Below are 12618 nucleotides of genomic sequence, written 5' to 3'. Positions count from 1 at the left end.
AAACGTATAAGACTTCATAGTGGACTAGTTTGTCTGCGGATTATAGTGGTTACAGGGCTCATTTAAGCAAATACAAGACACAGTTAACAATAACAACAGACTTAGAAAAGATCTGGGAGGAAGACACGAGTAGCGTGAGTTCGATCGTCGATATATAAAGAACTAGGCATTTGCGACAGATAATATTTTACAGAAATACTACAAAAGACTTGCTTTACTCGAGAAATATATTATCATAATAGATTTCCCATAATGGATGAAACTATAATACCGAATATTAGTTTTAGTATGCTATAGGACTGAAAAAAACTAGATATCTTTGGTTTAGATGATTTTTTCAATGTTAACATTTTAAGATGAAACTGGTTTTCTCAGTGCTACGATAATGTGGATTTGACAATTAACGCAAATATGCTGTGCGATACTCTAAATACCTAAGAATGAATACGATAAGCATATTTTGTAGGACATGTAGTTCGTACAGTAGAATAACTCTTTAGTCTCTACGTGAAAATACTGTTTTATTTTAATTTCAAAATATGATACGTAATTGTGATAGATAGGATACTGGAGTAGGCCTATTTTTACCAAATCTCAGTTAATCAAAATATCAAGTCATCACTACATTATATTTTTTATCGAAGTTGACCATTTTAAAAATTGAAATTGCAATTTTTATTGAATATTGATCTTCTAAATAGTTTCCTTTTATGTGACGCTCATCTATTAGAAGCAGGTAAAAATGTGATTCGTTTCTTGCTAGTGCCCAATTAATGTGTACACATATACCAAAGGCACTTCCCCCAACTTTGGAGGGTAGCCGACATCAACAAAGAAACAAAACTAAAAGGGGACCTCTACTCTCTACGTTCCTTCAGCCTAACCAGGGACTCAACCGAGTTCAGCTGGTACTGCTAGGGTGCCACAGCCCAACCTCCCACATTATCCACCACAGATTAAGCTTCATAATGCTGAATCCCCTACTGCTGCTACCTCCGCGGTCATCTAAGGCACCGGAGGAAGCAGCAGGGCCTACCGGAACTGCGTCACAATCGCTCGCCATTCATTCCTTTTCTAGCACGCTCTCTTGCCTCTCTCACATCTATCCTCCTATCACCCAGAGCTTTCTTCACACCATCCATCCACCCAAACCTTGGCCTTCCTCTTGTACTTTTCTCATCAACTCTTGCATTCATCACCTTCTTTAGCAGACAACCATTTTCCATTCTCTCAACATGGCCAAACCACCTCAACACATTCATATCCACTCTAGCCGCTAACTCATTTCTTACATCCGTTCTCTCCCTCACCACTTCGTTCCTAACCCTATCTACTCGAGATACACCCGCCATACTCCTCAGACACTTCATCTCAAACACATTCAATTTCTGTCTCTCCATCACTTTCATTCCCCACAACTCCGATCCATACTTCACAGTTGGTACAATCACTTTCTCATATAGAACCTTCTTTACATTCATGCCCAACCCTCTATTTTTTACCACTCCCTTAACTGCCCCCAACACTTTGCAACCTTCATTCACTCTCTGACGTACATCTGCTTCCACTCCACCATTTGCTGCAACAATAGACCCCAAGTACTTAAACTGATCCACCTCCTCTAGTAACTCTCCATTCAACATGACATTCAACCTTGCACCACCTTCCCTTCTCGTAAATCTCATAACCTTACTCTTACCCACATTAACTCTCAACTTCCGTTTCTCACACACCTTTCCAAATTCTGTCACTAGTCGGTCAAGCTTCTCTTGTGTGTCTGCTACCAGTACAGTATCATCCGCAAACAACAACTGATTTTCCTCCCATTCATGGTCATTCTCGCCTACCAGTTTTAATCCTCGTCCAAGCACTCGAGCATTCACCTCTCTCACCACTCCATCAACATACAAGTTAAACAACCACGGCGACATTTCACATCCCTGTCTCAGCCCCACTCTCACCAGAAACTAATCACTCACTTCATTAATATGTAAGTGGTTATATATTTGTGGTGTGTAACATTTTTCAAATGTGAGAATTCTGATAACTTGCGTGATTGTGTGCCCTTAATTGTCATAGATTGGTTTATTCTGCAGATAATCTGTTTAGTGTATTAGATCCGTGGTAAAAAAAGAAAAAAACTTCCATGACATAATTTAGGTAAGCCTAAATTCCCTAATAAGGCTTAAGCATAGATCAGTAATCCGTAATTATGGAAGACCTGGTGGGAAGTAAGGATTTTAGTATACTTCAGCCAATCCATTTTTGCATGAAAAACATTTTTTCTAACGTTCATATTGTTTATCCTGTGTTATATTTTGTAAAACAATCGATTTACGATTACGACCACCTCACATACCCCAGTAGTAAGGAGGGTTCCCCAAGGGGGCAATCAAGATTTTGTGTGGGACAAAGTGAAAAAACTTGATTTACAGAAGGTAATAATGTCAGAATCTTATAAAACAACAAGTAGCAGACAAATTTAATTTTCAAAAAATTAGGGTGAAATAACTGTGCCAGAGGTACCTCTCAAGCATCGTATTCTCTAGAGTACCATTTCTGTCAAGCACTGAAAAACTACAAGAAAAGTAAAAGACAATAATTTTTTCATGCAAAAAAATAAGGGTTAAACAAGTGCGACATAGGTACTAAGCAATCATCGTTTTCTCTAGAGTACCATTTTCTTCTGAGCACTATTTTCTAAACCTTAACATGATTCAATTACAAGCGTCGTGATTTCCTGTTCCAATATGGTCTTTGCCCGGCAGTCGTTCGCTTCGTTTGCAAATAAACATAATCTCACTGCTCCTCTGTTTTGGCAGGCGGAACATAGATGTGTTGCGCATGCCAGCCTTGTGGGTCACCAATAAAGTACCCTAATTACCTATAATTCACATCAAATCTCTCTAATGGTTTATGTATGGAGCATGCATAAACCATTAGAGAGATTTGGTGTAAATTGTAGGTAATATGGATACTTTATTGGTGACCGACAAAGCTGGTATGCGCAGCACATCCATGTAACGCTTACCAGAACAGGGGAGCAGTGAGATCATGTTTATTTACCAACAAAGCGATGGCTCAACTTTGCTCGCAAATAGCCATATCACTGCTCCTCTATTCTGGCAAGGGGCACATGGATGTGCTGCTCACGCCAGCCTTGTATATCACTATTTAAGGTACCAAAATAGGCTATGTTTTAGCATTGATAAGCTGACCTAGGATGATATATTGTCTTACGATATTAGTCGGAGTCTGATGTTTCTGCGTGAAAGATACGGCACTGTACGGCAAGTGTCCTGTTTGTCAATATTCACTTTTAATTCGCAAATGTGCCTCGTATAAATATACTTGATCAGCTCTAAGTTCTAATGGATTTGCTTTTTAAGATAAATGCAATTTTCTATGATATTTATAAGGTAACCTCTTGTAGCAATCAACTGCATTGCAATTTGTGTACAAAGTGACATAGAGTCATGAAAATGTTCAGTGTGCAATGGGGAGGAAGAGTGGAAACAAATATACGAACGTAACAAGAGCTATTCATCGTTGACATTGGACATATCAACAACAAATAAGAAAAATATCATGCTGTAATTTATTTTTATTTGTCATATGCATTTGTGTGGATAGTGTATTGAAGAAATTTTTGTCTTGTGGTTTACTTGAGAAAAATATAAATTAGAACGTAGGTGGGGGTGGAGACAAAATTTAACCACAATCTTTACATCAGAATTTATCACTCATTACGTAGGATTGCAAAAATAAATGTACAATGTATATGAATATACACCGAAAAAATGTCTCCTAGCCTAGGCAACAGGTCCTTACCTAGTTAACCTGAACTCCTCTCCCACCTAGTGAGACCTAAGAAAATGCAAATTAAATCAGGTAAGGTGGGTACATACAGCTGACCTGACCTTCCCATAATCTAGCCTACAATGATATACACCAACTAAATTCATGGTCCAGATATAGAATCCAAGGCAACCCATTCAAGACATTACTACACAGTGCTGTGTATTATATAAAAAAATGGGACTGCCCTATATGTTTAAACAAGATTAAGGTCCTTTCCCTACCTTACCACTTAACCAAAGTTACAAGAATGTGTACTAACCTTAACTTAACCTAGGAAGCTGGATCCTTACCTAGCTAGACTAAGAACAACATTCCCCACTCCCTTACCTAATATGACTTACAATGCTGTAGATATAATCAAATTATGAGCATGTAACCCAACCTGACATACAATACTTTAGATAAAATCAAATTATGGAGGTATATCCCAACTTAGCCAGCCACAAGACACAAATTCCTCTGCAAAATTTAATGCAAATAATCAAAGCTTTACTGTACATTGCACAATTAAAGATTCACACTTAAATATCTTATCAAAACTGGATTTGATTGTAAGATGTGGTAGATTGCCAACTGTTTTGGCATATTCAGTTCTAAATTTAAAGAGGCAAGAAAATAACTTCGACGCATATATAAAAAAATTTGTCTCAATCTTTTTACTGCTTTAGGAATTAGAGGTGAATAATTGTGCTTATGCTACAGTTATGTGGGTTAAGGACAGTTTTGTTAACATTTCTCTTAACATATTCGTTAACTGACCCTTTGAACTAAATGAAGCTTCCGAAAGTTTTATGCCTTAGGTCTCAGAAATGTTTATGTAACAGCAATTTCTTAGAGTGTAAGGAGTTACTTAATGGCTGATGTATTAATAGAATTTGCTTGTGTGGAAAAATTATGTAATTGTAAGGTCCTCTTCATTTACTCACTGGCTAAAATGTATGTAACAAGTACTTTAGGGTATTACAATCTAGTTATAATGGCATTTGATTAAAGCAAGTTTGGTGTAATCAAGTTCTATATAATGTTTACTAAGTGACATAGAATCATTGATTAAGAAAAGGGGAAGTTTCAGGGGTTGGAGACTCCAATCAATGAGGACGACCACCAAGTACCCTAGGCTAGGTTAGGTGGGTGTGGTTAAGTCATGATGCATCCTACTCTTTCATTCTGTTTTTCCCACCCTAAACCTAGGTTTCCTAAGATACAATTGTGCTGTGTGTTTTTACACCTGGTTTTAGTGTGACATATGTTAATCGTACATAGTGTAATACATTAGATTTTGTTTTATGATATCCTGTAAAATACTGCTTCCCCTGTGAATCCCTGATAATTGCACCATTCAAGAGGTTTAATAACTTCAAAATAAAGGTTTGTGCCAATAATAATTTTCTAATTATAGGAAGTAGGTGATGAGTATTGTCCATTGAAAATTATCTGGCAATAGATATTCATATATTTTTAAAAAACTAAACCCATGATCGACTATCCATTAATACTAATCAATAGATTTTTTAATGTCCTTTTAGATAATTGTAAATGCAAGAAATTCATGTTCAATTCCGCAATATAACTCTACAAAATGGTGGAAGACACTTTGAAATATTTACACGTTTTTTTTTACATCAGGTTTATCAGGAGCAATGAGAAAAATTTGAAGGCTTATAATTTTGCTGCACTTCAATGAAAGCATAGTATATGAAAACCAGCTAGCTATAGTTACTGGAATTCTAAAGGTTAGGTTATTAAGGAGCATTGTTTATTAGATTTGAATAATATAAAAATATCGTTTTTCGTAGAATGAGGTCAAATTGATATTGGATTTAACCTTTTATGCATTATGATTAGAGATTTTCAAAATATGTGGACTGAGCAGTATTTAATTTAAATCCTTTTATTCTTTGCTATTCAAGGCAGAAGTAACTTGTTAGAAGATTACACTACGATTGTCTTTTATCTGTACTGCATTGACAATTGATAGTTTGACTAATTCTAGATTTTGCCAATTGAAGGGATTTACAGGTTATTAGTGCTCTTATTACAAGACTAAAGTAGTATTATATTATTAATGAGTTAAGATGGGATTTGATTGCCAGTAGATTAGTATTGTGTTGGATTTCCAATTTTTGTTCCTACACAAATACAAATCATCGTCTTTTAGAGGATGCATTATTTCAGCTCGGCTGGAACTTGAATGATAACTATCAGCGTCTGCCACTTTTGACTTCACCCACAGGGTTGTACACACGTACGCTGTTTCTCTCTTTATCTCCAGGAAACCAATGGTGGATAAAGGCTGGATTACGTAATTAAAGGATAAAGTTGGATAGGGTTTTTTTTATCTATTTTAGGTAACATAGGTTAAGCATTAGCATAAAACATTGTTGTTTTGTTAGTAATGTTAAAGACATGACTCCGGTAAAACCAGGTTGTTAGTTTAATAGTGTTGAATCGATAAAGTTGTGAGGGCGCCGAGTAAGGCTGTGAACTCAAAGGCAGGTTGGAAACGACTGAGTTATATTATTGTAGAACACTCTCCTTATATACAAAACCTCAAGGCAACAGGACATAAGTTCACAAAACAGACAATATTACAGAGGAAAAACCAGACATGAATTTTCATGTTCGTTTTAGTGCGAGAGAAGAGCGAAGATACAAGCATAATATATACAAAAGGAATTATGTACAATTGTGTGAAACACGGTTGGTACATGGCTCCCCCCCCCCTTAAAAATGACATACTGTACATGTTAAATAGGGCGCCCTGATCTAGAGAGACAAACTGTAGGCGGGTCATCTGGCAGAAGATAAGCAGGTTTTAGACGATCAATGGAGACCCAGTCTTCTTTGCCCCGAATGTTTAGGAGGAATGCTTTCGGACTGCGTCGGACCACAAGGAAAGGGCCCGTGTAAGGGGGCGTTAGTGGTGGCTTGCTGGTGTCGTTGCGCAGGAAGACGTGCGTTGCAGAGTGCAAGTCCGTTGGTATGTGATGCTTCGCTGGGGGCTTGTAAGTCTGGCGGCACGGAGTAAATTTTCCCACGACATGACGTATGCACCGGAGATCGTCGGAGGAGGTTGTAGAAGGAAAAAATTCGGCAGGGACGACCAACGGGTCGCCATACACCATTTCAACTGCCGAGACGTCGGGCGTCTTTAGGAGTGGTCCTTAGTCCCAGGAGGACCCAGGGAAGCTGAGTAAACCAGTTGCAATCCTTGCAGCGGGACATCAAAGCTGCTTTGAGGGTGCGATGAAAACGTTCAACCATTCCATTGGCAGCGGGGTTGTAGGCCGTTGTCTGATGTAGGGTGATGCCCAGGAGATTCGCTAATGACGTCCACAATTGAGAGGTGAAAGTGGTTCCCCTGTCAGAAGTAATATGCTCAGGGATACCGAATCTTGAAATCCATCCAGAGAGTAAGGCATATGTACATGAGGCGGACGTTGCAGTTTCCATGGGAATGGCTTCAGGCCAACGAGTGGAGCGGTCGATGACGGTAAACAGGTAACAATGTCCTTGTGATGTGGGTAGGGGGCCTACAACGTCGACGTGATTGTGTGCGAAACGACGCTGAGGTTGAGGAAAGGTGCCCACTCCTGAATCCGTTTGTCGATGTACTTTGGAAGTTTGGCAAGAAGTACAGGCGCGGACCCAATCCTTAGCATCCTTAGAAATGCCGTGCCAAATGAACTTTGCCTTCAGCAGCTGTGCAGTAGAACGGCACGAGGGATGTGAAATGCCCTGGATGAAATCAAACACCTGTCGGCGCGTGGGAGCAGGAATCCAAGGTCGCGGTCTACCAGTACTGACGTCACAGAGGAGGGTGGTGGTGGAGTCTTCGAGAGGAAAATCTTCCCAACAGAGGGACGTGCAGGATGTCCTACAAGCTTGATACTCTGGATCCTGTCATTGGGCTTCAGCCAGGGCATTGTAATCCAATCCCAGTTGAACGGCAGCCAACGTGTTTCTTGACAGGGCATCGGCAACGGGATTTATTTTCCCAGGGACGTATTGGAGGGTGCAATTGTATTCAGCCACAGTGGAGAGATGTCGGCGTTGACGGGCCGACCAGGCGTCAGACTCTCGAGTGAAGGCGTGCACCAGAGGCATGTAGTCTGTGCGAATGACGAAAGGCGTACCTTCTAAGAAATGGCGAAAGTGACGGACACCCAAGTGCACCGCCAGCAGTTCTCGATCGAAGGTAGAATAATCCGATTCTGCCTTGGACAGTTTTCTGCTGAAGAAGGCCAATGGGCATGCCTTTGACCACCTGCTCGAGTACTGCACCAATAGCGACAGCGCTGGCATCGGTGGAGAGAAGGAGAGGGGCGTGTGGGATAGGAAAAGTGAGAGCCGCAGCAGTTGATAGGGCCTTCTTTGCATTGCAGAAGGCTGCTTATTGAAGGGGACCCCACTTCAGGTCCTTTGGCTTGCCCTTGAGGGAGGCGTAGAGGGGAGCAAGAGTGGCGGCAATGGCTGGCAGAAAACGGTGATAATAGTTGATCATGCCCAAGAATTCCTGCAGAGCTTTAACGGTCGAGGGCGCGGGGAAATTCTGAACGGCTGCTACCTTCTCAGGGAGGGGATGGACTCCTTCAGGAGTGATACGGTGCCCTAAGAATGACACTTCATTGGCGCCAAAGGTACACTTGTCGTACCGGACTACAAGGCCGTTTTGTTGCAGGCGGTCGAGCACGATGCGCAGGTGACGGAGGTGTTCCTCTTTTGAGGAGGAGAACACAAGTATGTCGTCCACATAACATACTCAGAAAGGAAGGTCCCCTAAGATGCCATCCATGAGACGTTGAAACGTTGCCCCAGCATTACGAAGGCCAAAACAGGAGTAATTAAAGGTGTATGTGCCAAACGACGTGGTGATGGGGGTCTTGGGGATGTCTTCTGGGTTCATAGGCACCTGATAATACCCCTTCAGGAGGTCGAGCGTAGAGAAAACCTTCGCTTTGTGCAGGTAGGAGGTTACATCGGCAATGTTTGGGAGTGGGTAGTTATCCGGTTCTGTTTGCATGTTCAGGCGCCTGTAATCCCCGCATGGACGGAGGGAGCTGTCTTTCTTCAGAACAATGTCTAAGGGTGACGACCATGTGCTGGAGGTCTTTTGGCAAAGGCCCATTTTCTCCATTTCGGCGAACATCTGTTTGGCGGCTGCCAATCGTTCCAGTGCCAGACGTCTGAATTTTGCGAAGACTGGGGGTCCCGTCGTCTTGATATGGTGATAAATACCATGCTTGGCAGGAACCGTGGCCATTTGGCGAAGTTCTGGACGGAAAACTTCCGGGTACGACGTGAGGAGGGGGGCGTAGGCATCTGTGGGTGCGCTGATGTGGAGAGCGAGATCAGAGGGGTCGGGTTGAAGAGGTGTCGACAAGTACGAGTCTGCGTTGACCATTCGTCGGTGGGCGACATCGACCAGAAGGTGGAAATGAGAGAGGAAATCTGCACCGAGGATTGGCATTGTGACATCAGCAATGAGAAACTTCCAATTGAATTTACCATTTCCGAACGATAATGTGAGGTTCTCGTAACCGTAGGTGGGGTATCGCAGATCCGTTGGCAGCTACCAAGCAGACGTCGGCAGATGTAGACAGACTATGTTGTGCCTTGAAGAGTTTCCTTGGCAAAAGAGAACGACAAGCACCCGTGTCTACCAAAAATCGCACGCCCGTTCCTGCTTCCTGTAAAAAGAAAAGATTAGAAACATGGGAGGTCACCGCCACAAGCGATGGCCTACTTACACGTTTTTTGGCCACTGACAATCTTTGGCACATTTCTTCGCGGTTGCCCCGAATCTGAAGTGGTAGTAGCAAAATTGCTGCGGACGGGAGGTAGTAAGTTGCTGTAGAAGTCGTTCGTTGGGGCGCGAGCGATTGGTGGGTGGTGGGCGGCTTTGTCGCCGCTTCGGCACGTCACGGGGTAGGCGTGTATGTCCTACGGCATTCATGTCAGCTTCGGTTGACGTTGAATAGGCATCCTCGTCGTCAGGGGTGGAGGCGTTGATGGAGGTCTTGAAGTGGCTGTCCATAAGGACGTCGGCCTTGGTCATCAAGTCCTTTATGGGTAAACTATCGACATCGGGTATGGCAGCGCGTACAGGTTCAGGTAAACGGCGTATCCAAAGGGCACGAAGTAGGTTCACCTCACGAGGAGAGCCGTCTGCGGCAGGTTGAAGGCGAGCGATACTGGTCTTTTCCCTGAGAGCAAGCGAAGCCCTTTGGTCCCCCAACGGTTGTTCCGAGAGCTGAAAAAGCTTTGCTATACGGGTGGCTGGCGACGGCGAGTACTGCTGCAGAAGGTATGTTTTGAGGGTGTCATACGCTATTGGGGTGTCTCCTTGTTCACAAAGCCAGTCGGATATTTCTGGGAAGGTGTCCTCGGGTATCGCCGCGAGAACATAATCCGCTTTGGTGGTTGAGCGAGTCACGCCCCTGATACAAAAGTGGACTTCTGCGCATTGAAACCAAGCAAACGGTTCTCCGCTGGCGAACGGTGAAAGTTTCAATGGGGCGGCCACAGCGCCAACTGCTGTAGTAGAGTCCGTCTCCGTCATAGTACCAACGATGGAGGGGCGAGGGAGGTGGGGGGTGGAAGGCAGTGGGAGCGAGTCGACTTCCGGGGTCACCAATGTGACGGCGCCGAGTAAGGCTGTGAACTCAAAGGCTGGTTGGAAACGACTGAGTTATATTATTGTAGAACACTCACCTTATATACAAAACCTCAAGGCAACAGGACATAAAAAGTTCACAAGACAGACAATATTACAGAGGAAAAACCAGACATGAATTTTCATGTTCGTTTTAGTGCGAGAGAAGAGCGAAGATACAAGCATTATATATACAAAAGGAATTATGTACAATTGTGTGAAACACGGTTGGTACAAAGTATACCCCGTAAGCCAAAAACCAAAACGTTGAATAATCTCTTCAATGAACTGAGAGAGAGAGAGAGAGAGAGAGAGAGAGAGAGAGAGAGAGAGAGAGAGAGAGAGAGAGAGAGAGAGAGAGAGAGAGAGAGAGAGAGAGAATGATGATCCATAGACCAAGGCAAGATAAGAAGAATTGGCCAATTCATTGATTGAAGGTTTACCAAAAAAATCCACTCGTATGAATTATTATAGGATGGCTGGGGTTAGATTATGGAGGATCCATACATCATATAATAAATCTAATATAACATTTCAATTACGAAAGATATATTTACTTGATAAATTTAGGAAGTAGCAGATCCTTTTTTTCAGGAGTGAAAACACCACATTAATTATTCTTTTCCACAGCAATATTCTACACCTGAAACTGTTAGCGTGTTTGTTATTCCTATTTTTGCTTAGAATTTATCCATATTTTTTTATATAGATACATTATTGAGTTGTGTCTTTGACCAGGTATCCTCTGTGGTGTAAAGTAGAATGTTTTACCTAGTAAATATGATCTATAATCTCTTGAAGAAAATTGCAGGCAGCAATTTGAAGATTTGGGGAGCTGCTGTTAGTCAGTGGATTACCAGAGGCCAGTCATTAGATTATTGAGCTGAAGTATGTCCTTGTTAGGATTTAGGAGACAATATTTTTCCAATTTACAAGATAAACTTTTGGTTGTCTTGTTTGTAATTTTTTATCGTTAATCACGTGTTCCTAGAAAATTTTATTGAAATATATGGCAGTAATTTTAGTCTTCTAGAAGCATTTTAAAAGTTATAGATGCTTTCTCAGTAAAGATCTGGCAGTAATTTTAGTGTTCTAGAAGCATTTTAAATGCTATAGATGCTTTCTTAGCAAAGATCTGGCAGTAATTTTAGTCTTCTAGAAGCATTTTAAACGTTATAGATGCTTTCTCAGCAAAGATCTGGCAGTAATTTTAGCCCTCGGGAATCTTTTTAAACGTTATAGATGCTTTCTCAGCAAAGATCTGGCAGTAAATTTAGTCTTCTAGAAGCATTTTAAACGTTACAGATGCTTTCTCGGCAAAGATCTGGCAGTAATTTTATAGTCTTCAGGAATCATTTTAAAACTTATAGAGTAGTCTTGATATTGAAGAGTACAGTAAAATATTTTAATAGAACATTTATCTGTAAAATTAATATTTTTCATTGATTTTTCAGACTAGAATCATCAAAAGAGGAAATCATCTATACCTCCTGCTTAACACAGAAAATCAAACTGCCATGTGCACTTATCATGAAGATCAGAAGCGAACAATCTCGGATTTGCTACAACAAAAGAATTCCAGAAATCTTCAGAGGAAGGCAAAATAATCGACGAATTACATTAATTTCTGATTCAAAAGGAGGACCAAATAGTCTCACTGAAGTGACCAGTCTGCCATCAAATGTTAATGAAGTATTAGAAGACCCTTATAATTTTGAATATTTGTGAAAGGAAGCTGTGTTTTTAAGTTTTTAAATAGTATTACTAAGTATTAGAAAGCTAATATAATTCTCTCTCTCTCTCTCTCTCTCTCTCTCTCTCTCTCTCTCTCTCTCTCTCTCTCTCTCTCTCTCTCTCTCTCTCTCTCTCTTTTCCCAATAAGTTTGTAAGTTAAAACTCAATCCTTCATATCAAATACCTCTCTCTCTCTCTCTCTCTCTCTCTCTCTCTCTCTCTCTCTCTCTCTCTCTCTCTCTCTCTCTCTCTCTCTCTCTCTCTCTCTCTTTTCCCAATAAGTTTGTAAGTTAAAACTCAATCCTTCATATCAAATATCTCTCTCTCTCTCTCTCTCTCTCTCTCTCTCTCTCTCTCTCTCTCTCTCT

The 12618-nt window shown here is 41.3% G+C and overlaps 1 long non-coding RNA gene across 1 annotated transcript in view; it reads left to right on the top strand.

The window, feature by feature from the left end:
• LOC137659430 (uncharacterized) overlaps nt 1-12384 on the top strand; it is a 13782-nt gene extending 1398 nt beyond the window's left edge. The window contains exons 2-3 of the long non-coding RNA XR_011047519.1: nt 5488-5594; nt 11971-12384. This is a non-coding gene — a long non-coding RNA (uncharacterized lncRNA). The remainder of the gene's footprint in view (nt 1-5487; nt 5595-11970) is intronic.
• The last annotated feature ends 234 nt before the right edge of the window (nt 12385-12618 follow it).

The sequence above is a fragment of the Palaemon carinicauda genome, chromosome 20 (genome assembly GCF_036898095.1).
Source record: "Palaemon carinicauda isolate YSFRI2023 chromosome 20, ASM3689809v2, whole genome shotgun sequence".
NCBI classification, from domain to species: domain Eukaryota; kingdom Metazoa; phylum Arthropoda; class Malacostraca; order Decapoda; family Palaemonidae; genus Palaemon; species Palaemon carinicauda.
The sequence above is the reverse complement of the archived record's forward strand: the minus strand, read 5'-3'. Positions and strand labels throughout refer to the sequence as shown.